This window comes from Dermacentor albipictus, chromosome 6, assembly GCF_038994185.2.
Source record: "Dermacentor albipictus isolate Rhodes 1998 colony chromosome 6, USDA_Dalb.pri_finalv2, whole genome shotgun sequence".
Lineage (NCBI taxonomy): Eukaryota > Metazoa > Arthropoda > Arachnida > Ixodida > Ixodidae > Dermacentor > Dermacentor albipictus.
This window is the reverse complement of record NC_091826.1, coordinates 119302513-119329196: the sequence shown is the minus strand read 5'-3', so window position 1 is coordinate 119329196 and position 26684 is coordinate 119302513.

Genomic DNA, 26684 nt, shown 5'->3' with positions numbered 1-26684 from the left:
CGGAGTCCCCAACTACGAGGGGCGTCATTGTCTGATCATGATTTTGGCATGTTAATTTATTTTTAATTTTCAACTGTATTCTCTGACCTTGCTGACATGAGCAACCACCATCAGCTTCTGGAGAAGGAATTTAAAACTTTTCGAAAAGGATTTGCTCCTTGGAACAAAACTAAACCTTTACGATTTGTAGCGGGTTCACCTCCTGTATCCAGTGTGCTGAAATAACGGCACTAAAAGCTTGCGCCAACGATCTGGAAAACAGATGTAGCAGGAACGACCTCCTCTTCTTCGGTTTTCTTTCGTTCGTGAAGGTAGTCCTTCACGAACGTAGAAGCAAGCTGAGGAAACCGTGATCAGGTTCTCTTCAGAAAAGCTTGGTATTTCGCTTGATCCGCTAAATGTCGACCGCGCCCACGGCCTCGGTTCCTTTCATCAGAACAAGAACCACCCGATAATAGCTTTTCTGTCCTTAAACCAAGCACGTTTCGCTTGAAGTTGAAAGGAACTAATTTTTTTGTTCAACAGAATTTTGCTTGTTCAGTTCGTGAAACTCGCCGAAAGCTCATTGACCTCGCCAAAAAAGAGAACTCACAATTTAAAGTAGGATTTGGCAAGCTCTTCATTGAAGGAAATTACTACGCTTACGATGCCATTTTTGATTCTGTAGTGCAACAACAACAACAAAAACTCGTCATCAAATGAAGCAGGGTTCCTTGGCAGTCTCATAGTCACCCTTTGCCGCGGTGTACTTGTCGTGATAATGTTAAACCAGCACCTATTAACTGCTGCAGTGTGAAAATAAAAATGACGCCCTAGAAACCCTTTTGTTCTCCCTGGATTCCGATGTCGTAATCGGGACGGAATCTTGGTTGGACAGCACTATCCTCAGTTCAGCGGTGTTCACCGCAAGGTACACCTATGGAAAAGAGAGAAATACGCCCGAAGGATGTATGTTTTTTCTTGTAAAACAAACTTTTACTAGCTTTTTGGTTGATTTTCGTGATACGGGATGTGATTCCATGTGGAGTTAATAGCCTTTGGAAATGCGCATTGCATGATTGAATCCTTTCAACGTCCGCCTAACGATAATATTTCTACTTTTCATCTGCTTATTTTCTGACATATTATTGACGATATCAAGTGATTATTTCATAATAAGTGGTGATTTCAATCTACCGGCAGGGCAACGGTCAAATAAGTTACCTGTGCTTTCCTCGCAGTCATCCCTGTGCAATGCATTTTTTGGTGTCATTGTTACTGATGGTCTTTTTCAGTTTGTTGATTTACCTACTCGTTGTCACGGAAACACCGCTTCCACACTTGATCTTTTGTTTACGAATTTGCGTAGTCTGCTTCACTCCATTCATGCCATACCCAGTATAAGCGACGACGAATACGTCGTCGCATCATTGTCAAGTCCTAGACGACACGTAGCAGTTCTAAGGCCTAGAAAGGTTTAATTTCTTTCTTTTTTGAAATAGGGGATTACTTCGAAATAAGTTATGCACTCGAACAGCATTTTGACAGTTTGTCGATGCTTATGCTTACGGCAACTGTATCTGAGCTATGGACGACATTGAAGCAAATCTTAAAGTTTACTGACTTACACTTTACATCCAAGGTTCTTTCTCATAAACAAAGGCGAAAAACACCAGGGTGTACCACTGAAATTAAAGCTCTTGTAAACAGATGGAAGCGCTGATACCAGCGTCTCAAACACAGCTTAGATCCACTGATTCTTGACAATCTAAAACAGTTGGGTAGTCTAATCAGCTTGAAAGTTGCAGTGTTGAAGAACTGTTTATTAAACCATAGGATGACATATCAAAGAGAGCCCCAAACGATTATGGACAAAAGGTAAAGTTGCGACAACACACTCAAAGCAAGCGACGATGGTGACAAAGCAAACTGCTTCAACGATTATTTTGTTTCCGTTTTTTCTCGCTCTACAATCAATCCCTCCCCGACCTGCCTGAGCAGGTTTACACGAGTTCAATCCCATGCTAAGCTTTACTATCGACGACTACGGCACCACGAGCCTACTCAGAAAATTAAAAACAAACTCAGTGCCTGGCCCTGACTTTATCCCCAACTATATCCTCAAATCTTGCACTGGCATTTTTTTCTAAATATTTTATATTACTATTCAAGAAGTCCTTGAATGACTCTGAGGTACCTCGGGACCACGAAACCGGTAACACTGTTCCCATTCACAAATCTAGGCTAAGGGACACACCATTTAGATATTCATTCAACTCAGCTAACCCTATTCACCCACGACTTTTCAGCTTATTTGACAAGGTCTTACAGGTCGACTGTTTACTACTTGACTTCCAAAAAGCATTCGACAATGTACCGCACGATCTTCTTCTCTGGAAACTATCTTTGCTCCGTTTGCCCGAGAAACTTTTTTATTGGCTTCGCAACTACTTAACAAGTCGTACGCAAAAGGCAATAATAAATGGGGTAGAATCATCCACGGCGAACGTTAACTCTGGGGTACCACATGGATCCGTCCTTGGTCCGCTGTCGTTTTTAATTTATGTAAATGACATAAGTACCGGTATCTTATTTAAATTAAGCTTTACGCAGATAATTGTGTTTTATACAGGGAATACAATGATCACTCCGACCAGTCAGCATTACAAGATGATTGGGGCTTAATTTTATCCTGGTCACAAAAATGGAAGATGCCCTTAAATAAAAACGAATGTAAACACATCAAGTTCACGCGGAAACGCGCACGGCTTCGCTGTTTTTTTTTCCTTAAACAACCAAGTCATCGAAGAAATGAAGAAAGCCAAGTACTTGGGTGCAACTTTTTTCGACAAATCTAACATTGAATGGCATAACACTTAAAGCAGGGCGCGCTCCTAATTTCATTTAAAGAAATTTTAAGCATGCGCTGCTTACAGTAAAGCAGTTACTTTACTTTACCAACGTCCGCCCTATTCTGGAATACTTGTTTACTATATAGGACTTCCATACCCTACCACTATTTAACAGACTCGAATCCATAGTAAAATATTCTTGCGCGCACAATTGACAAGGACACAGTGAAGGGGACACACGAGCGCTTCACGAGACTCGAATCCGTTGAAAGTCGCATGCTGCCTTTCGCGACTAGACTATATTCTGTGTCAAGCAGTATTACTGGTATTAAGCGTTGCCTAAATTGGGATGAGCTCACTACACATCGAAAACATGTTCGCGTCACATTCATTAGAAATATTTTACTCGATCAGTCTTCGGCAGAGATAACTATCCGGAGCAACCAAGTTACTTTTCAAAACGCAATGACCACCTCTTAAAGATAAAAGGAATTTTTGCACGCACATCTACATGTCAGCAATCCTTTTTTTCACGCACTATCACAGTGGGGCATTCGCTGCCCACCGACGTCGTGCAGTCACAACCAGACAGCCCGTTTTTTTTTTCATTTTCTCCTTCACCATTTACCGATTGTAGTTTAACCTATAAGTAGATTTATTTTTATGTGTGTTGTTTTTTATTCTTTTCTTCTTTATTTTTTTCGTCTGCTTCCCACACATATGCCGCTTTTACAAGCCATAATCAGTATATGATGCGTTCTGGCTTAGCAGCTTACCAGTGCTGATATTCAGTTACCACTTTTTTCGTTGCGTACCTCTAGGATAGTTCGCACATTCCCATTAAGTGTTTTCACCCGTCATTGAATTGTATAGTTTCTGCGTTTTCTTTCACATGCTAATTCGGCCGACTGTGCTAACTACACCTTTTTTTCTTCTCTAATGCTCACCTATGTATGGGGTGCATACTTCGCGCATTTCAATTATGTTAGTCCCCCGCCCTCCTACTCCAATGCCCAAATGGGTGAAATGAAAGTATACTAATGAATAAATAAAAAAATAAATAAATAAATAACACAGTGCTCACACATGGCACACGCAGTTTATTCGGAACTCAAGCGGCTCTTATTTTTGTCTTTGTAGACGAAATGTGTCGTTCAAGCGAACAGCTTCTTGAGTAGAGGCTCAGCCAAAATGCACACATTGTGCTTAATCTTCACTCATTGAAGTAGTGGTACAGAAATGTTATCGCTATCAGAGACTGTGCGCATTCGAGAACTGCAATATTTGCGTAGTGCTGGTGGGCCATAAATCAATGGATATTGTGACCGGCTTTCAGATGCATACTGCTGCAGTGACATAGGTTCAAATCTCAGTAGGGGCGATTTTTGAATATTTTTTTCTTTATCTCCTGGTGACGATCAAATAACGGTAATAACGACAATGGTCATCGTCAGCGCAATGGAACCGAGAGATGAAGAAAGCAAACCCAGTTTCAAGCTGTTAACTGCTGCTGCGCTAACATAAACTGCTGCATAAAACAAACAAAAACTTCAAGGCGCACTTAGTTGTCCCTATGTGGATGAATGCAAAAGCATTGTGACAACGTGACTCGAGCGGTCACGTCATCACAAGCGGCAGGTGGTCATGCTGCTCGTCACAAGTCGCGCACAACGCAAGGTTGTAGCGTCGACTCCCACCAAAAGCCGTGGGTTCGAGAGCCTCAAAAACTCTATCATAATTAACTGCGCCCGAATGAAGTTCGCCTTAATTAACACCAAAGGTCTAAGGTTCGATGACGTTGGTCACGCTAACGCCGACGCCGGATTTTTCACTTCATGAGCCATATATTGCTCTGCTCACAGGTATATCTGAAACATACCAATCTGTTAGTGGAATCGAGCCGCATTTTTAAGGGATACTTTTATTTAGTAAATTTTCATTCGTTTAACAATTCGGCATGTGCTACTGGTTGTGCGTCCACTTGTAAAAATCCTTCAGAGTGAGTAATATACCAGCCCAAACACACGACTCACAAAGGCAAAGAAGCAACAGGACACGTGCGCACTGGCAACGAAGTTTTCAGCTCGTAACACAAGGTCACGTACTCGTATATACACACAAAAATCGAAACCACAGGCATATGCACGTGTCTTCGTCAGAAACCGTCACCACAGCGAGATATCCACGTATGCCGGTTCCTTCTTTTGCAGGACAAGAGAAGGGTGGCTAATGCCATAAGCACCTCGTTGGCAATACTGAGGGCAGTAAGCGTTGTGAATGTAGCAATTGTGAAGAAGTCTTCAGCATGTAATTAAAAGCAGCAGCCATTCAGCTGGGGAACAAGTAGCGGCAACACAAAAGAGCTTGGTGTGAGAACAAAGATATTCATTTATTCATTGGCAATATCTCAAGGACCCTGTTCACAGGGTTTCACATGAGGAGTGGTTGAAAAAATAGGTTAGTTAAAGTTGACAAAAAGGAACCCAAATTCGTTCCGAAGGGGGCCGGGTTGACATTAAAGACTGCATTTGAATGACGATTGTTCAATCCATGGCTGTCTTGAGGAATAAACTTTTTTTGTGCACAGCACATTCGAGACCTAGACCTTTCTACCTAGATGACGGCCTCGAGCCCTTGGCCCTGGTGGCATCTTCGGCCTGCTGGATTGCCTCGAGTTGGTGTTACGGTGCACAGCTGAGCAACGCGGTCTCCCTCTGCTCTATGGCCTTGTTTGTTTTATTCTATGTGGGTGTCCATGGACAAGCCCAAACCATATGTTGTAGGTCTGCATTTTCTTGACAGCATCAACATCTATCCGTGTAAAGGTCGGGGCAGTAGCGGTGGTAGGCCACCGGGTTCGAATATGTATCTGCTTGTAAGAGGCGCCATGCCGTCGCTTCCCGTCTACTCAGCGAATAGTGTGCCGGGGGAAAATGGGCCTGCCCAATTTATAGTGTTTGGTGATTTCGTTAAAGCTGCTCATCCGGTCTCTCTCCCTTCCCAGTATTTGTTGCATGTCACCAGCTCCACCCGTCAGTTCTCGAGCCAGGTTGTGCGCTATTTCGTTCGATGGAAGGGAGGAGTGTGTGGGTGCCAATATAATATAAATGTCTCAATCTTCACGAAAGCTGTTTGAAATTCTCAGCGCTTCCGGCGAGATTCTTCCTTTTGTAAAGTTCTTGATGGCTGTCTTGGAGTCGCTTAATACGATGTTAGCTTCCGTGGAGGCTATTGCCATTGCTAAGGCAGCCTCCTCCGCCACCCTGGCAGCCTCCTCCACCAGCCCCTACTCTTCCCTGTTTTAACCGCGCAACTAACTCTGCAGTCATCCTCTAGACTCGTACCAAGTATCGACATATTCTGTCTATTTGCGTACTCCGCCGCATCCACATATACCACGTCCCTGGCAATACGGAATCTTTTGTGGAGAGCTCTCGCTCTTGCGATTCGTTGACCTTGTTGAAACTACGGGTGCAAGTTTCGGGGTGTGGGGGGTATTGACAAATGTTCCCTTCTTTTTTATGTCTCTACGCATTCTGTGCGGCGCTTCGTATGTTATTCCGATGTCATCTAAGATGTGTCTCCCCGTCAAACCCTGTGTAAGCCTTTCATACTGCACTGCTCTCTGGGCCTCAATAAGTTCGTCTAGTGTGTTGTGCATGCCGGGCGCCGAGAATTTCTCCCTTGACGTAATTGCGAGACACAGCGTAGAGTTTGAGGTCATCATCATCAGCAGCAGCAGCCTATTCATGCCCACTGCAGGACGAAGGCCTCCTCTCCCTGCGATCTCCAATTACCCCTGTCCTGCGCCAACCGCTTCCAAATAGCACCCGCAAATTTCCTAATTTCGTCTCTCCATCTAGTCTTTTGCCGTCCTCTACTGCGCTCCCCTTCTCTTGGTACCCATTTTGTTACCCTAATGGTCCAGCGGTCAACTAGCCTGAGCATTACATGACCGGCCCAGCGCCATTTTCTTCTCTTAATGCCTATTAGAATATCGTCTACGCACGCTTGCTCTCTGATCCAAACTGCTCTCTTTCTGTCTGTTAAAGCTATGCGTAGCATTCTTTGTTCCATCGCTCTTTGCGCGGTCCTTAACTTGTTCTCAAGCTTCTTTGCCAGCCGCCAAGTTTCTGCGCCGTATGTCAGCACCGGTAAAATGCACTGATTGTATACTTTCCTTTTCAATGAAAACGGTAAGCACCCATTCAGGAGCTCACGATGTCTGCCATGCGCGATCCAACCCAGTTTCATTCTCCTGTGAATTTCTTTCTCATGGTCCAGGTTCCCTGTGATTAGTTGACCTTGGTAAACGTACTCCTCCACAGACTCTAGAGGCTGACTTGCGATCTTGAACTCTCGTTCCCTTGCCAGGTTATTTACCATTACCTTTGTCTTCTGCATATTAATCTTCAGTCCCGCTCTTACACTCTCCCTGTTAAGGTCCTGACTCATTTGTTGTAACTCGTCTGCATTGTTGCTGAATAGAACAATGTCATCGACAAACCGAAGGTTGTTGAGGTATTCGCCGCCGACCTTCACTCCTAAGCTTTCCCAGTTTAATAGCTTCAATACTTGTTCTAAGCACGCAGTGAATAGCATTGGAGAGATTGTGTCGCCTTGTCTGACCTCTTTCTTCATAGGTATCTTTCTGCTTTTCTTGTGTAGAATTAAGGTGGCTGTGGAATCGCTGTAGATATTTTCTAGGGTATTTACGTAAGCGGTTTGTACTCCTTGATTACGCAATGCCTCTATGACTGCTGGTATCTCTACAGAATCAAATGCTTTTTCCTAATCTGTGAAAGCTATGTAGAGATGTATCTTGTTCCTTGCGGATTACTCGGTAACCTGGTTAATGGCATGGATGTGATCCACTGTATAGTAACCTTTCCTGAAGCCAGCCTGCTCCCTTGGTTGACTAAATTCCAGTATTGTCCTTATTCTATTGGAGATTATTTTGGTAAACATATTATATAATACTGGGAGTAAGTTAACGGGCCTACAATTTTTTAGTTCTTTAACGTCGCCCTTTTTGTGGATTAGTATAATGTTGGCATTCTTCCAGTTTTCTGGGACCCTTGCTGTCGATAGAGACTTCGTATAGAGAGTCGCCAGTTTTCCTAGCATTATGCCACTCCCATCGTTGATTAAATGGACTATTATGCCATCTTCTCCTGCCGCTTTTCCCCGTTTCATGCATTGCAACGCCTCTGTGACCTCATCTCTACTTATAGGAGGAGTTTCTGTATACTGTTTGTTATTGTTTTGAATAGAGTGCTCCTGAGTCGTCTGGGTACTGTGAAGGTCAGTATAGAATTCTTCCGCTGCATTTACTATATCTTCGAGATTGCTGATGATATTACCCTCCTTATCTTTTAGTGCATAAATCTTGGTTTGTCCTATGCGAAGTTTCTTTCTCACTGATTTCAGGCTGCGTCCATTTTTTTACAGCTTCTTCAGTCTTTCTCACGTTATAGTTTCGCATATCACTTATATTCGCCTTGTTGATTAGTTTTGACAGTTCCGCGAATTCTATCTCTTAAGTTGCACACTTTCATTTTTTGTCGTTTCTTTATTAGGTTCCTTGTTACTTGGGAGAGCTTGCCTACTGGTTGCCTTGGTACCTTGCCTCCCACTTCAATTGCTGCCTCTGAAGCCAGCCTCATTACGGTTTCATTCATTACCTCTATGTCATCATCATCACGTCTCTGTTCTAAGGCTGCATATTTGTTTGGAAGTACCAGTCTAAATTTGTCTGCTTTTACCCTTACTGCCTCTAAGTTGACCTGTTCTTTCTTGACCAATTTTGCTCTTTCTATGTTTAAATTGAGGTGGATCCTGGCCCTCACTAACCTATGATCACTACATTTTACCCTACCTATTACTTGAACATCCGTACTATGCTGGGATCGGCAGAAAGTATGAAATCAATTTCATTTCTTGTTTCACCATTAGTACTTTTATAGGTCCATTTTTTGTTGCTACGTTTCCTGAAAAAAATGTTCATTATTCTCAGCTTATTCCTTTCTGCGAATTCTACCAGCATCTCACTTCAAGCGCTTCTAGAATCGAAAGCGTAGTTTCCAACTGCCTGTTCACCCGCCTGCCTTTTCCCCACTTTTACATTGAAGTCCCCCATTGCTACTGTATACTGAGTTTGCACTTTTCTCATCGCTAATTCAACATCTTCATAAGACTGATCTACTTGCTCATCGTCGTGACTGGACGTTGGAGCGTAGGTTTGTACTATCTTTAACCTATACCTTGTATTGAGTTTGATTACTAATACTGCTACCCTCTCGGTGATGCTGTAGAATTCGTCAGTGCTGCCCGCTATGTCTTTATGGATTAGGATTAGGAATTGCTTCTTATCCCGGAGACCTCTATAGCAGAGGACATGGCTGTTATACTGCAATGTGTAAGCCTCACCAGGTCTTGTAATCTCACTAAGGCCGATAATATCCCAACCAATGTCTGATTGTTCTTCGAAGAGTCCTGCTAAGCTTGCCTCAGTAGAGAGGGTTCGGATGTTAAACGTTGTGAGGGTCAGTTTCCATTGGCGGCCTGTCCGGAGCTTGAGGTAAGGGACCACATATAAAGAATACGACTGATTAAGACTGTTTCAATTATTCGGATGAGATTGTGTTGTTTCATGCCATAGTGCCTGTTGGATATCCGCTTTATTAGTCTGATTGTTTGTTCAACACTATTACCTAGTAGTCTAATGGTTTCTCCGTTATGGCCGTTTTCGGATATGCGAAGTCCCAGTGTTCGCAGGCTCTCCACTATTGGCATCGTGGTGCCTTCTACCATGATCACAATGCCTGGCCTTTCCCTAATGCTTTTTCGACGGCTGCATATGGGTCTATAGAGCAGAAGTTCTGATTTTTGCGAGAAGCTTCTCTGTCCCATGTCTCTGATGTAGTCTTCGACCGCGTTTACTGCTCTTTGAAGGATCTCTTCCACATACCCATTGCTTCTAGCCGCCACCCAAAGGGTGATGTCGTCCGCGTATAGGCTGTGTCCGAGTCCTACCTTTTCGAGTCTCGCAGCAAGACCGATCATTGCCACGTTGAATAGAAAGGAAGATAGAACTGAACCCTGCGGGGTAACCCTATTACCTAATGGTAGCGCATCCGATTTGGATTCTCTGATTTGGAATCTTTGCGGTACGATCTGTCATGTCTTTGATGTACGCGTATGTTTTATTAATTTATTTGAGCACCCTAAGGGCCCGTAAGGGCATTACATAGGGGGGGGGGGGAGGACTAGAAAGTGCAAGCGTAAGTGGAATGTGTACATTGCAAATATATGAAGGCATTAGGAACCATTAAAAAAAGATCTAAACATCTAGCAGAAACAAACAAAATAAAAAAGAAAGAAAGAAAGAAAGAAAGAAAGAAAGAAAGAAAGAAAGAAAGAAAGAAAAAAAAAAGAAAGAAAGAAAGAAAGAAAGGAAACAGAAGCGGAGTTTACACAATATTAGGTAGCATGAAAAACGCATAAGAACCTAAAATGCGATGTAGACAATCAGTGCCCATCAGAACACGAGTCTAAGGATACAATCTAATGATGATTTAGGTAAGCGACCTGCACAGAGACATATCAGATGAAATGGAATAAATTTTATACAATGCCAAGCACATGAAAACGCTGTTTAAGTAAATATTAAAGCAAATGTGGGTTCGTACAGGTCGATACTCTAAAAAGGTTAGCAGTGCTTCATGAAATGAAGAGGATTCCGAAGGGAGACAATGTTTGAAGGTAGCGAGTTCCATTCGGCATTAGATAAAACTAGAGGCGAATTTTTAGAAGCGCTAGTCCTGGCGAATATAGGCTTTACTTTATGAACATGGTCTGTGCGGGTCGAGATGTGGGGAGCGGGAAGAATATGGGCTCGAGCGAATGCAATGTTGCAGTGGTAAAGGTTATGTAAGAAGGACAACCGTGATAATTTCCTGCGCAAGTCAAGTGAAAGGAAATTAAGTAATTTCTTTAAGGCGGACACACTTTGATATTCAGAGTATGAAGTTTAGATGAACCGCGCGAATTATTATTATTATTATTATTATTATTATTGTTGTTGTTGTTGTTGTTGTTGTTGTTGTTGTTGTTGTTGTTGTTGAACCACACAGACAACGCATACATCGTTTGACTGTGTAGCGATTCATTCTTATTCTTTTATGAAGTAGTGACTTGTGCCAGTACTGCCGCTGGCCGACGGGAATCCCATTATGGTGAGCTACGTAATTATGAATATTATATGAAACTGAGCTAATGTTAGAGTTGCTTTAGCGGCTAATTACCGTATAATTTGTTTCGGGATAGTTTTGATAAAACAAGAGTTACAGACATTTTCTGTAAGCATACTCCCTTCGTAGACGGCCATGTACTGACAGCAGAAGGGAATTCTCTAAAGTGTACAACTTCACTGTGACATACATAATTATTACAAGTATATGAAACTCGGCGTAATGATAGACCCGTCGTAGCGGCCAATTTCAGTATAATATTTTTTTTTCTCCAAGGTACGAACATTCGATTGAGAGCTACACAACATTCGCAAGAAACTGGAGACGTCAGACGCAAGTGGCATCTGACGCGGACACTGGAGGAGAAGGCTTCAGTTTTCTGTCGACACACGGTGACGATTCTGGGGGAAGTAGCCCTGAATAGCTTCGCTGTAAAATTAATTGGTTTCTATAACATTAACTATATGCGGAAACAAGATACGCACTATGAGCTTGCAGGAAGTGCTTGCTGGAGAAATGGGTCGATAAGTTAGAGGGGAATGTTTGTTACCGAGTTTTGCTGGGACCACGTCCCCGATTTCCCGATGCAGTGGCAATATTCCTTCATCAAGCGACTGCTGGAATAGTTTTGTGCAACATGAGAGAAGAATATGCAGCACATTTACGTCAGAAACTCTTAGTTGTCAATGTCACAGACAGGTATTCTTAAGAAAATAATTATCTTCTTAATTACACCAGGGTCAAAGATAATAGGAAACATTGAGCAATATTCACGGTGTGCCACAGCGTCAACAGGCGCCGCTCTTTTTAACAAAATGCTGGTGGAAAAGACATTGTTAAGCAACAATGCACATTTAGACGCTGGCAGCTGTTCACTGGAATTATCGTTGATTAAATGTTAGTTGCTTTCACTGGAATTACCCAGGTTCCAAAACTGCTTTCGGTTCCTTGATGAAAGGTCAGGAAATGTATGGGTATGAAAGCAATTCTTAGCAGCCTACATGGCTTCAGTATACTCTGCTTCTGCATTGTAAACATCTGCCAAGTGATTTGGTGAGTTTCTCAACTTGGCCAAGCGAAACAGTCGTTTCTTTTGACGGCGCATGCGCTGGAGTGGCGCATTACACTATGTCGTTTTTTTTTTGTTGCTCCATACACGCGTAGAAGGCCATGACATAAGTCAGATCAGTGACTTCGTAGCGAAATTAATCCAAGTTTTCTTGCAAATTGCGCTCACCAGAGCTGGAGAAAAAATGCAAAACTTTGCACATAGTTAATGATTAATCGTGTCAAAGTTCAGCTTGGTATAGTCACAAATATAATCGTGCTTTTTTATTTCCACAGGAAAATATGTAGTAACATCGAAACGTAGCTGCAAGTGATCGCTAGAAAGGCAACATAAATAATCGGTGACATCAGGCCAGGGTTTCTTGCTAAAAAGCGAGTGGAAAGTAATAGATGACTCGCTAGTCATTCTCGTAGACCCAGTTACCACGTGCATAAATTTGAAACAAGCCCAAATGTCTAAAAAATGTTGAGATTGTGTTGAAAGAGATTTACAAAAGGGGAAAAGTCGTGCAAGGTAATGTTAGAAAAAATCAGATCACAAAGAAACGTTAATGACGGGTACCGAGTTATGACATTGTTGAGAACGTTGTGCAATTATTCGACGAATAATGACATGTAGATTGAATAGCGACAGCGGAAACCCAGTGTATTTCATGTGTGCTTAGTTGTAATTCCTACCTAGAGTGCTTCTTAAGCCGATGCAACCTTTACTTCAAATGATAAATTTCTTTGAAGTATGGCTATCAGAACGCTACCACGTTACCTGGCGGCTAACATAAAATATTCGCTAACAGAAGCATATTTATTGGGTAGCATAAGGACATGTTGACGAGATTTGAAGCGGCTGAACATGACAACTACGGGCCTGCACTTATTGGAGCGAAGCTTTCTATGCGAAAGCCCCTGCTCCTCTTTTGCTGATCGTGGCTGCCGCCTGCTGATCGTTTCTCGCTGAGCACCTCACACTTGGCTGCGAGACGGCGACGTCATCTGGGAGCTCATCTAGGAGCAGTACTTCTCCCGCAGCAGTCGAAGGTAGAGGGAGTAAGCCGGCTTGCCCATCCGGGTCGTCGGCCAGTGATGGAGAGGGCAAGGAGGCCGCGACGCCGAGAGCCGGATGGGACGGGAGAGAGGACACCGTAGGAGATGGCGGCACGTTGCGTATGCGTTGCGCCGCTTGGCAGTCACGTGGACGGTCGCACCAGCGCCTCTAAAGGGAGGTCGAATACTCTAAACAAATGGCTTGAAAAGCCAGCGCACCTCTTTTAACCCCTATAAGGCTGGTCGAGTTCAAAGGTGCATTACGCTCCATAGCTCCTCATTCGAGGCATCCTTGAGCCAGATGAGAACGTGCGCGTGAACTCTATCTTATAAACTTCGCTCTATATAGATTCCAACAGGGCCCATTGAATCTGATGCATTTTTTTTCTTGGAAACTGCCACCCAGTCGGTGCTCACGCTCAAATACATCGTCTGTTAGATTCAGGTATATATGCTGTGTTATTAGGTTTACAATGATTTCTTCAATTTTAATCCTTGGTTATTTGCTCTCTGGGGTACAAGGCAAAAATTACATTATCGCGACGAACTTCATCCTCAATATACCACCTTCATATACCTTCATCCTCGAACAGGTACCATCTTTTTTGTGCTCTGTGCCGTCCGCAGCCGCTTCCGAGCCTTTCTTCAATTTGACCGATTTTGATCACGAGCCGCAACTTCAACCTCAATACAATAATGACAAAAAATTTCCTCGAAGGACTTTCGTGATGTTGCGAGATCGGACGCAATTTCTTCTTGAGCCTGAGTTAACCTACGCGTCTCGGCCACGAGTTCATTTCAAATCTGCATCACCTCTCATTCCCACTCATTGGTACATATGTTGCTTTCTATATACCACAGCGCACAATTATGCAAAGAACATCAACATAGAGATCATATCCCTCACATAGCGCATGGGAGCTAGGGAGCAGCAAAAGGGTACGTCGATCGTACGCATAGCAAACCGATAATGGGTTGATGTCGAGCTATTAGGATAGCAATTACATCGGCTACTCAATGTATTTTTGTTTTATAGATGTAATAAATTAGATATAATAAATCTCAGCTGGATACCATCGTGATTGAACGAGAGACGGGAGCAACTCACAAGCGCGCATGAAGCGACAGATAGATAGGGACTGCGAAGTATATACATTATTTGGAAGACTACATCAACAGACGTCGGTTAACCTCCATTGCGATGTTATCTCTATTGTTTCATTTCAATTCTTATTCACTTATTTATGTCGGCATTAAAACTTAGTCATTTATCGCATAACATACAGAACTGGAGTAGTGGAGGCACTCCTTAACACAATCTCTCCACAACAATCCGCGTAATTTAGAACGGAATAGAACAAGAACATCCGTGGAGCTCAAGAACGTGACCAAACTCATGAATGCAAGGATACGAGAGCTTGAGATAGCCGTGACCCGACAAGATGTGGTTTAAGGCTAACGAGAAGGTGTTGGGCTCTAATTCGAACTTCTTCTTTATTATTTTGCCTTTGCGATAAGTTCTGTTTTATGTTAAGCCGAGACATGCACATGTATTACCTAAAAGGAGCATTCATAGGTTTGTTTGAGCCCTCTGATGATGCACAACAGGTTAGTGGAAACTTCCTACTAGCCCATCCTAAATTTTATTTACAGGTACCTTAGGTTCTGTTTTGTCTACTGGATAGTCAGGTCGACCCAACTTATTTTTGCTATGTGCTGCTTGTCTAAGCAAGAACAAATAGCTGGCTTCACTCGGGATGTCAACCTCCGCTATGCGCACTTAAAGAGCACATACAGAACATAGTTATTCAACATAAATTAAACATTTACAAACGCAAGTCTTGAGCAACAGATAACGAGCGTATGTAAGCTAATATCGTGATTTTACGATCGTGACAATTTGTGACTCTAAGATGGTAAGAAATCAACACATCAGGGTGAAGGTTCACTTCAATGTAGGCAACACACGAATGGCAAAAAAAAACAGCACATTGACCTGTCGAGGTCAAAAGACATGTCCTGCTCACAATTTCTCTATCTGGCATTCGAGCGCACAAGAATACGCACGGACAGCATAACATACGTGAAAAAGGCGTTTTGTTTTTATGCTGTCTTTGAATTCTGGTGTGCTAAAAGGCTAAATGTAATACCAACGTTCCCCAGCTTTCATTCTTAAAATCTTTCATTATTCTGGCTTCGTTTGTAGTTGGCTTATCGCATATTTCCCGCACGTCACTTTTTGGGGGCAAAATATGCTTGTCCATGCGCTCAAAATGATAGAATGCCCGTCTTTGGTAACCTGTTTTTTTTCTCACACGCTGTTTACGCAATATTTTTTGTTTGATTGATGGTTACGTCAGCAGGTGGCTTGAATATAGTCAGGGCGCTGCCTTTCAAGCCGGAAGATATTGTTACCACCAGCGTGTACAGGATTTTGATAATGATCTGGCACTATGTGCGATGGCAGGCTGACAAAGGTTTTAAGTGCACAAACTTAGAAAATCAAAGAACATTGAACTTCACCGCGATGAGCCATTTAGGAGTCCTTGAAAAAATAAATAACGTGTCAGTGATTCTAAAGGGAGTGCCATCTCGACCTTCTTTATGCTACTGACAAAAAGGACTGAAGCTCAGCGAAATCAATGTTCCTGCTTTGTCCGAGACATTGTTCCTTAACGCACAACAGCGTACTACGTTCATGCAGTACATTAACATTACGAAAGTTTCTCGCCAGACTCTGCTTTTGTTTTTCTATACGGTGGCTGCCTTTATCTTAAAACAAGGTCTAACAATAGCCACAGTTAGCGGAAGCAAACCTGCTTTTACACGTGTTTTAAAAAATTTCGTCCTTGATGGCTTTTTCTAGGCGCCAATGCAATGGCCACGGCAGCCGCGTAGTGCCGAATAGTGACAATTAGTTCCCTTTCTCTAATAACTCAACCATTTCAACCTAGCATACAAGAGCATATCTGTGTTTTCCAAAAAAAAATTTATTTCACGCGATTTTTCTACATCTGGGACAAACATGTACATATTACTATGTCTCAGTTATGTGAAATCTTCGGCTTCTTACTCGAAGGCATAAGCATGGCACGTGCTGCTATGGGCACTGCTTTCTTGACATCCGTGGTATTTACATATGAAAGCTGATTTCGATTTAACCAAAGGTTCGAAGCTAACATGAGGCTTTGAAGAATGCCTTAGTCTAACTTGCTTCCCTAGTGCTGCAAAAGCATGCAACTGCAGAAATAATAGAAAAACGAATCTTTGCAAATTGAAAAAGAATCGCAAGTGCTACTTTATGGTGAAATGTGACCAGGTATTGTAATGTCTGCTGTGTGTACTGATACGCACGAGACGTTGACATCTTTGTGAAGGATGACATAGCAAAACTCCTATGTGTGATTTGTTACCAGATTATGAACTAAGCTGAATCCTCGTGAGCATTGCTGCGATGCCTAAGAGTATTTTCGAAAACTCAAGACTCCGAAATCAATTGTACATGCCGGAATTATACTACCTTTAGATGTTTAAGGAGGCGCAGTGTACAGAATGACGATACTGTGTTTATTCCGTAGTTAGAGTTGGCAAACTTGATGCTTGTGTTTTTAACGTTTTATCATTTGACAAAATTTTTACATTGACAGCCTAATTTAGAGATCGATTTAACGTAGTCGTAAACATATTGCTATTAAATGCTGAAAACTTGTCGATGTCGGTGCAGTGGATGTCGAACAACATGATCCTCACGTTTCCAGGTATTTAGACATGAGCTTCTAAATAAAGCTGCCTCGTTAGTGCTGATGCTGCGTTCGCTCATTTACATTCCTTATGAGAACAAACAATTATCTGGAAGAAAACGAAGTATCTCCAAATACTATGTTGGGCTTTCGGGCTGGATTGTCTACTCAGTACGTTGTGCTACAAATAAAGCAGCAAGTACTAGACAGTAAAGCAAGGTCCACCGGAGCTCTGTTAGGGTTGGATCACAAGAAAGTATCTGACAAAGCGGCACATTCGGCCATACCCAGTTGGGTCAGCGTCAACCTAGGAGAAAAGGCGTACACTTACATCCGAGAACTCCTAACGAATAGGAACGCTACCCTCACCATGGCGGAACTCAAGTCTGAGATGAGGGACATGAGCAGATCGGGTACGCCTCAGGGCTGCGTGATGGCACCCGAGCTCTTTTATGTTATTATGATAGAATCGTCGGAAAAGCTCGAGGAGGAGGAGTAGGGAAAACATTTATTCAAAAAAAAAAGAAAGGAGAAGCAGCTGTCTTTCTGCTTGTGCAGGAGGCGCCCTTAGTCCACGGCTCCTGCGGCTCTTGCTGTCTCCCGAGCCCGCCACACCAGTTGCTTCTGCTTACGAGGGTCCGAACTAGTCAGCACGGCCTCCCACTTCTGGGGTGCGGGGTTGGGTACTTGCGGGGCTGCCTTCACGCTGGAGCACGCGCACGTGGCGTGATATAAGGAGGCGTAGTTGTCACAAAGGGGGAATTTGTATGAGTATAGTGCAGGGTGCATTGCGTGTAGCCTGCTTAAGTTGGAGTATGTATTGGTTTGTAACTGTTGCCATGTTACGGCGTCTTCACGTGAGAGGGTCTTGTTTGCAGGTGGGTATTGTCGTCTGTTCAATTTGTGGTGTTGTAGTATGGTGTTGTGTTGTAAAGGCATGGGCTCCATAGATGCCGCGTATCCCTCTCTTGTGGCGCCCGTGAGGCATGAGCTCGGGCTACAGCGCGCGCACGCTGATTTCCAAGGAGGGACTCATGTCCTGCAGTCCATACTATTTCAACGTCTGTGAATTAGGAGCCTTGTTTGAGGAGTCGGTGGTGATTGAAGATATTCCTCCTCTCGCGTAGCTACGGCAAGCAGCCTGGGAGTCAGTAATAATTGTGACGTACTCTTTCGTCAGACTAGAGGTGATGGCCAAGGCGACCACTGTCTCCTCCGCTACGAGGGCGCTGGCAGCGCGGACCGTAATCGAGACCACCTCTTGAAGGTTATGGTCGACAACGCTGGCCGTCATGGCTGCTTTTTGGGGATACTGCGCGACATCTGTCTATAGTGTAGAGGGGAGACGGCCATATTTTTTTTTGTAGAGTCTTTACGCGAGCTTGGAGACGAGTGGCACGATGTTTCCTGTGCATGCTTCTGGGAATAGCGGCTACCTTGATGTGCTCCCGGAAGTTGGGGGCCAGATGGATTGCTCGTTCGTGGCCTTTGCCGTGTGTGGGGCAGCCTAGGAGCGCAAAGACTGTTCTTCCTGTTGGTGTGAGGACTAGGCGTTCTCGTTGGCTTCTGAGGTGGGCGTCTATAATTTCTATTATTGTTTTATGAACTCCTGAGGCTTCAAGCTTCAGTGTCGTTGTTCCCGGTGGTAGGCCGAGCGCTTGCTTGTATGCTTTCCGAAGGAGTACGTCTAATTGGGGACAGCGAAGGAATCAATCACTCCTTATACATGCATGATATTCTCACCTAGTAGTGACGGCGAATAATACAGCTGTAAAACAGTGAATGACGAAACTGACTTCTTATTGCGCGAACTTCTGTCCACAAAAGCAAGTTACGCACAAAGCACAGCAATAGCGGCGAACACAGTCGGCGATCCCCGAAATCTGATCTGCTGGTCAAGCGCGTCGCCTTTATACATGAGCAATCGAAGGTTCCAGATTAACTACTGGTGTGCCCGTGTCTTCCAGAAAGTTCTCCACAATTCGCGTCGAACATAGAATAAGAAAACACAAGCTTTGACGACAACAGACAGCACAAAGACCCATCGATAACATTCGCGAAATTTCCGATACATGCGGGCACGTCCAGCGCTGAGCGATACCACTTGTTAGACGGTGAAAAGTGGTCAGCTGAAAAAGATAAACAAGTACATGTGCCAATGTCCGCTGTCAAAAAATGTCGTCGCGATGCTACAAACATAAAAGGAGAGAAAAAAAGAGGACACTTATTGAACAGTAACAAAACAATAAAGAAACAAAGTCCAAAGAATTACAGTACAAAAAGGCAAGGTCCGAAGTTCAGCTATGCAAAGTCCCAAAGTTCGTTAGCGCTGGTAGAACCGCTTAAGTCACACCACATGGACTATTTCAGGTCATGAACGGCTCCGATGTGATGCCGAAATGGCATCTGGCAAGACCTCATAGTCGAGTGCGCCAATGCGTCGGATGATCTTCTAGGGTTCGAAATAGCAGCGTAAAAGCTTCTCGTCAAGTCCTCGTCGGCGTATTGGGGTCCAAGCCTAAACAAGGTCATCGGGCTGGTACTAGACGTAGCGTCGTCGAAAGTTGTAGCGGCGGCTGTCGGTCCTCTGCTGGTTCTTGAACCGCAGGCGGGAAACCTCTCGGGCTTCTTCGGCGTCTGGAGATAGGTGGCGATGTCAAGACTCTCTTCGTCGGTGACATGCGGTAGCACCGCGTTGAGAGTCGTCATCGGGTTCCTGCCGTAAGCCAGCTTGAACAGCGTGATACCCGTTGTTTCTTGCACCGCCGTGTTGTAAGCGAAGGTTACGTATGGCAGGACGGCATGCCAGTTCATGTGCTCGACGTCGAAGTACAATCCTAGCACGTCGGCGAGGGTCTTATTAAGGCGCTCCGTAAGACCATTTGTCTGCGGATGGTAGGCAGTTGTCCCCCTGTGGCTTATCTGACTCTACTGCAGAATGGCTGGGATGGGCTCCACTGTAAAGGCCGGCCCTCTGTCGGTGATGAGGATTTCTGGGGCGCCATGTCGTAGCAGGATGTTCTTATCGAAGAATTCCGCCACTTCAGCTGTACTACCTTTCGGCACAGCTTTCGTTTCAGCGAAGCGGATGAGGTGCTCCGTCGCCACGACGATGCACATCCGGAAGTTGACACCGGAAAGGGTCGGTTTACTTAATGTGTCAGTGGCCCATCGATATGTGAAATGTCCTCGACAAAGTGCCTGTAGAAGGCACTCATGCCAAGGAATCTGCGCGTTGCCTTCTTGTCGATGGGCTGCAGGAATTTTACGATGGCAGCTGTCTTCTGCAGTTCGGGGAGGACTCCCGATTTGCTGATGACGTGGCGATGGAACAGAAGCTCATTGCAACCGAAGCGGAATCTTTCCAGTTTAAGAGTGAGGTCCTGATGACTTTATCGCCTCCAGTACTTTCGCAAGCAGCCTAAGGTGCTCATCGAAACTTTCGGCGAAGACGACGACGTCATCAAAGTAAAGAATACGGGTCTATCACTTCAATCCTGTTAGCAACTTGTCCATCCCGCGCTGTAACGTTGTAGGTGCCGAGCACAGGCCAAATGGCATAGCCTTGAACTCATAGAGGCCGTCTGGCATGATGAAGGCTGAGCGCATTTCGCGATCTCTCACGTCGACTTCTATTTGCCAGTGGCCAGACTTGAGATCCATCGACGAAAAGTATTTAGCGTTACAGAGCCAATTCAGTGCGTCGTCTATCTGTGGGTAGGGGGTATACACCCTTCTTTGTCATCTTGTTCAGACGACGATAATAGATGCAGAGACGTAAGGTTCCATCCTTTTTCTTCACCAAGACTACAGGAAACGTACATGGACTTTTCGACGGCTGGATGATGTCGTCACGCAGCATTTCGTCGGCTTGTGTAATAGCTTCACGTTCTCGAGTCGAACTGGCGGAGTAGTCGATCGCACTCTTCGATTATTATGCGATGGTTTGCAACTAGTGTTTGTCTAATCCTCGATAAGGTCGAAAAACAGTTTGTATCGTCGCAGAAGACTTCTGAGGTCTTTCTGTTTACCATGGGGATATTTGGATTTATGTCCAAGTCTGATTCGAGAACTATGTTCAGTTCAGTTCAGTTCAGTTTTATTTCCTTAAAGACCCCTTTGCTAGGGGTATTACATAAGGGGTGGGTACAGTTGAATATACAAATATAAACACAGGTATACAGAAAAAATTGTACATGGAAGCTACATTTTCGCAAGTGCAAAACAACAGAAATAATAATACGTGAGAAAGCAAGTTAATGATTAGCCAACAAGGACACATTTTCCAGAAACGATGTCGGGCAAGTGATTGCAGCTACGTGGTGGGGAAGGGCGTTCCAATCTGATGCTGTGCGAGAAAAAAAAGACGAGGAAAATGTAGTTGTGTGGGAGCGTGGGCGTAAGACTTGTAATGGGTGCCCAGTTCGTAGAGATATGCGTGCGGGTGGTGGGATATATGGCTCGTGAAATAAGGTACTGTAAAAAAACTTATGAAAGAGGCAAAGGCTAGCAGTAGCACGGCGACGTGCAAAGGACTGTAGATCAGATGTTGCTTTTAAGGATGATACGCTTACGTCGTATGAGTATGAGGAATGGATGTATCTGACGACGCGGTTTTGAAAGGACTCGAGCTCGTTAACTAGATAGACTTGATATGGATTCCAGATGGGTGATGCGTATTCGACTTTCGGTCTGATAAGGGATTTGAAAGCTAGTAGTTTTACGTTCTGCGGGGCGTCACGCAAGTGTCGTCTCATGAAGCCAAAAGTTCTGTTAGCTGATGAAAGTATGTTGGAAATATGCGTACCCCAACTGAGATCCCGAGAAAGTGTGACGCCCAAGTACTTAAATGATTCTACTGATTCTAAGGGAACGTTTACTATAGTATAAGAGGACAGGAAAGGGTTACGGCGATGGGTAAAAGACATATGTTTACATTTGTTGGGATTAAGAGTCATCAGCCAATTTTCACTCCAGGACTGCACGTTGTTAAGACTTTGTTGTAAGGTGTTTTCGTCAGTAGCATTAGAAACTGGATGGTAAATCACGCAGTCATCGGCGAAAATTCATATCTTACAAGACACGTGTTGGGGTAAATTGTTAATATAAATTAAAAAAAGAAGAGGACCGAGAACTGATCCCTGAGGGACTCCAGAAGTTACAGGGAGAAGAGTGGATGATTTGTCATTTACAGAAACGAATTGGTAGCGATCAGTTAGGAATGCTTCGAGCCATTTGAGTACGTCACTGTGTAAGTTCAAAGAAGAAAGCTTTAGTAGTAAGTGGCGGTGAGAAACTTTGTCAAAGGCCTTTTCATAGTCCAGAAAAATAGCGTCAGTTTGTTGGTTAGAGTCAAGGTTTACATGTAAGTCATGTAGAAATAGAGGTAGTTGCGTTTCGGTAGAAAAACCCTTGCGGAACCCATGCTGTGCCGAATGAAAAAATTGATTCGCGTCCAAATGATTTATGATCAGGGAGTAGATGACGTGTTCCATGATTTTGCAAGGGAGACTAGTTAGAGAGATGGGTCGATAATTTAGCGGTGTGTTCTTATTACCAGACTTGTAGATGGGAATGACCTTCCCCACCTTCCAGTCGTGAGGCATGGAACCTGTAGAAAGTGACTGCGAGAATATAAGACACAAAAATGATGAAGAAATATATTTTGTATTTTTTAGCAGTTTAGAGTTTAAGCCATCTATACCTGCTGAGGATGAAAGTTTAAGGTTTTCAATTATGCGCAAAACACCATCAGGATATCAGGATAAAACACCACGCTGGGCATGCTAGAAACTATGTTGCAGGGGACATTAGTCAATGGTACGTTATTATCATTAGAAAATACTGACGAAAATGCGTTGTTAAATATGAGTGCGCACTCAGTTTCAGGCACGATTTCACCCATATCATCAACAAGAGTTACAGTGCTTGTGTTACTTGGGTTAATAACTTTCCAAAATTTCTTGGGGTTGTCTGTTAACATTTTAGGTAAGTCATTATTGAAAAAGGACCATTTGGCATTGCGGACAGCACGTAAGTATTCACTCTCAGCGGCGTAATATTTATCCCATGAAGTTGGGTTTGGTTTAAACTTGGCACTACGAAAAAGTATTTTTTTCTTATTTTCCAACCTTTTTAAATTGTTATTGAACCAGGGATTATGATGATTCGCACGGTGCAAATGCGGCAGAACTCGAGAGGACAAAGGCATTGCTGGTTTCTGCAATTTACTCGATGTATGCAATCTTTGCGCCCTTGTTGATGTGCTTTAACTCGTGGCTGAACTTTGGCAGCATCTCCTTCGCTTTCCCTCCATGCAGTCGAGCGATCACTCTTGCGACCCAAATTTCACGGTCGAGCAGTAGAGGTTGGTCGTTCTCGATGACCCCTTCTACGTATGCCGCTGTTTCGCTGCCGACGGAAATGACAATGTTGGAGCGAGGTGGGATGCTCACTTAGTCCATCAGTACACTCAAGGCAAGGCGACTGGAAGACCTCTCGGTCCGTATCACTTGGTCTGTCGACAGCTTTATCGACTTCAACGTAAGGTCGATGATGGCGCCGTGTTGGTTCAGGAAGTCCATGCGGGAATTACGCCGGGCGAGCACTGTTCGAGGACTACGAACCTTGCAGGATAGGTCCAGTCATGTGCTGTAAATCTTGACGTAAAATTCCCATCCACGTTTTGAGGTGCCCTTCAGCTGTTCGAATGTGAGGGCTCTACCATGCAGTCTTGAATTTCTTCAACGTGGAGGCGAACAATACACTGTTGATGGAGTAGTTGGCTCCTGTGTTCAGTAAGGCGGCGACTGAGTGGCACGTGGAGGTCGGTGGTTCTTTGCTTTGCATTGCAGTTAGGTCCTCGCGTCGTATCACAGCTGCATAGCGTTGAGGTTTGGCATCTACGTCACGTCATCAGGTCTTTCGTTGGTGCGTTCTTTGCTTCCAGGCTTCGTCGGGATGACGGCGTTGCGTTGTGTCGACGTGTTATTTGGCGGTGGATAATCTTCGTCAGTTCGTCGAACAGCAACGGCACTTCCATCGGTTGCTGCGTTCAGTTTTCCCGATATAGGTAGACGGACGAGCTCCGGGCTGGGACAGTGTATGAATGGTGCTGCTGAGAAAGGTAGCGGCCTGGTGACTGCTAACGGGACGGTCGTCGAGGGCTTCACTGAGTAGCGGAGAGGTAGTCGGTGATATCACGAGGGTTTTCACCTTCCTGAGGGTGCGATGCACTCACGGCGAGCCCTCGCAGTCCCATCTCGCGGTAAGAACATCGGGGGTAGATATCGCCGGCTTCTCCGCAGTGATAGCAAAGCGGACGGTGATCGGGAGCTCGCCAAACATCAGTCTTTCCTTGAGTGCTGCGCAGGGCGATGTGTTGGCGTGCTGGCAGCAGTGGTGGTGGACGATGGAACTGTGAGGGGGAACGTGAAGGCGGGCTACAGCGGCGTACGTCGTCACTGCCGTTTGAGGTGATTGAGGTACTCCGAGTGATTGTTGGAGCTCCTTGCGTACGACGTCGGCATTCGAAGCTACTTGAGGCTCTGACAGGGGGAAGCGCTTCTGGAGCTCCTCCCACACGACTGCTCTGATAGTCTCGCGCAGGTTGTCGGTGGCCAGTGGGTCACTCCGGCGCAGTTTGTTGAGTTCGAGCGGCGATTGAATTGCCGGTTCCGCATTTCCAGTGTCTTCTCGATGCTAGCGGCCTCGCGAAGAAACTCGTCGACAGTCTTCGGTGGGATTCGTACCATTCCGGCAAAAGGTTCCTCCTTCACACCATGCATGAGCAGGCGACTTTCTTCTCCTCGGGCATTTCCGGGTCGGCATGGCGGAATATGCGGCTCATCTGCTCGTAAAATCACGATGGTCTGATTGGGCAGTTGCACTCGAGTTTCTAGCAGAGGTTGGGCTCACGCTTTCCGCACCGCGCTAGTGAATATCACCAGGAAGCCGCTTCAGAACAGGTCCCACGTCGTTAAGGTGACTTCTCGATTCTCGAGCCACGTCCTGGCGGCGTCTTCCAATGCGAAATAGACATGTCGCAGCTTGTCCTCTCTGTTACAGCTGTTCAACATAGTGACCCTCTCATACGTCTCCAGCCAGCTTTCCGGATCCTCGAAGGCTGAACCGCAGAACACCGGTGGCTCCATGGGCTGCTGCAGCACGATAGGTGTTGGCGCCACTGGGGCTATCATTGTAACTGCTGTTGTAGCCATGCACTTCGTGGTCTTCTAAGTCAAGTCTGTGCTCCGGTTGTAGTCCTTTCACTATGCGGCTAGCTCGCTGGTTCTTGGCGATGTTGGTGTTCTCTTCGTGGCTCGGACGTGGCTCACGGCTTTGCTGAGGCGTTCGGTACATCAACACACTAGCACTTCCACCAGATGTCACGTAGTAGTGACGGTGAATAATACAGCTTTGGAACTGTGAATTACAAAACTGACTTTTTTTTAGTGAACTTGCGCCCACAAAAAGCAAGTTACCATCAAAGTACAGCAATAGTGGGGAACGCGGTCGACGACCGTCGAAATCTGATCTGCCGGTCAAGCGCGTCGGCTTTTATTCAAAAGCCATCGAAGTTTCCAGAGTAATCGCTGGTGTCGGCGTGTCTTCCAGAAAGCTCTACACAATTCGCGTCGCACATGCAATTAGATTACACAAGCTTCAGTGGCAACAAACAGCAGAAAAAACCATCAATATCATGCGAGAAATTTCGGATACATGCGGGCGCGTCCCGCGTTGAGAGTTAACATTTGTTAGACAGTAAACAGTGGTCCCTGAAAGAGATAAACAAGTACATGTGCCAATATTGCCGTTTCGATTTCACAAGGCAGTGATGGAGGGATAGAACAAACATTACAGGAAACGGTAGATAAAGTGGAGGAGTACCTTACAGGCACTGGGCTTGAATGCTCCCCAGAAAAATCGGAGCTTCTCTTTAACAGACGCACCCTAAAGGGCAGATCACCCATGGGATACGTCATGGAAAGAGAGTATGGGGAGATACAGATTCGTAAGAAGAATGGCAGTGCGCTCCCCATCATTAAACCAATTAGGGTCCTGGAATTCCACACTTAGTCCAAGGGAACTAAAAGCGAAATCCTTAGAAAGCTCGTGACCAAGGTCACAACGTCATTAGGCTGATCAGGATAATCACCCAAAAATGAAGGGAATGAAGCAAGCTAGCATTTTTAGGATCATTCACTCTTTTGCTATGAGCCAAATCATTTACGTAGCTCCGTACTTTAACTGGTACAAGGCAGAAAAGGACAAAATCAATAAGTTCGTAAGGGAAGCTTTTAACTAGGCCATAGGCTTGCCCGAAAGCAGCAGTACTGAGAGCCTAATGCAGCTGGGCCTGTATAACACCTTAGAAGAATTGATTGAAGCTCAGCAAATAGCTCAACTGGAACGACTAGCCAGCACCCCAACTGACAAGTCGATAAATTACGAATAAATTGCCATAACCAGCAAGGACCCACGTTTGCGTTGGCCAGACAGATCAGGAGCAAAATTAAAATCCCAAAAATATGCACCTGGAATTCTATCAGGAGAGGTGAAGGAGCAGAGCCAAAGCTCTACTGAAACACTATGGCAATGACGAGGAAGCGCTATTCGTGGACACCGCGGAGTAATCAAGGCACCAAGCGTTCATAACAGGAGCAATTAATACAATGCAAAAGAGCGTACACACGTGCTCAATCAAAACCAGGGTCTCTGAGGTTGCAGAGGAGGTTGTCGTCGCTTTGGCT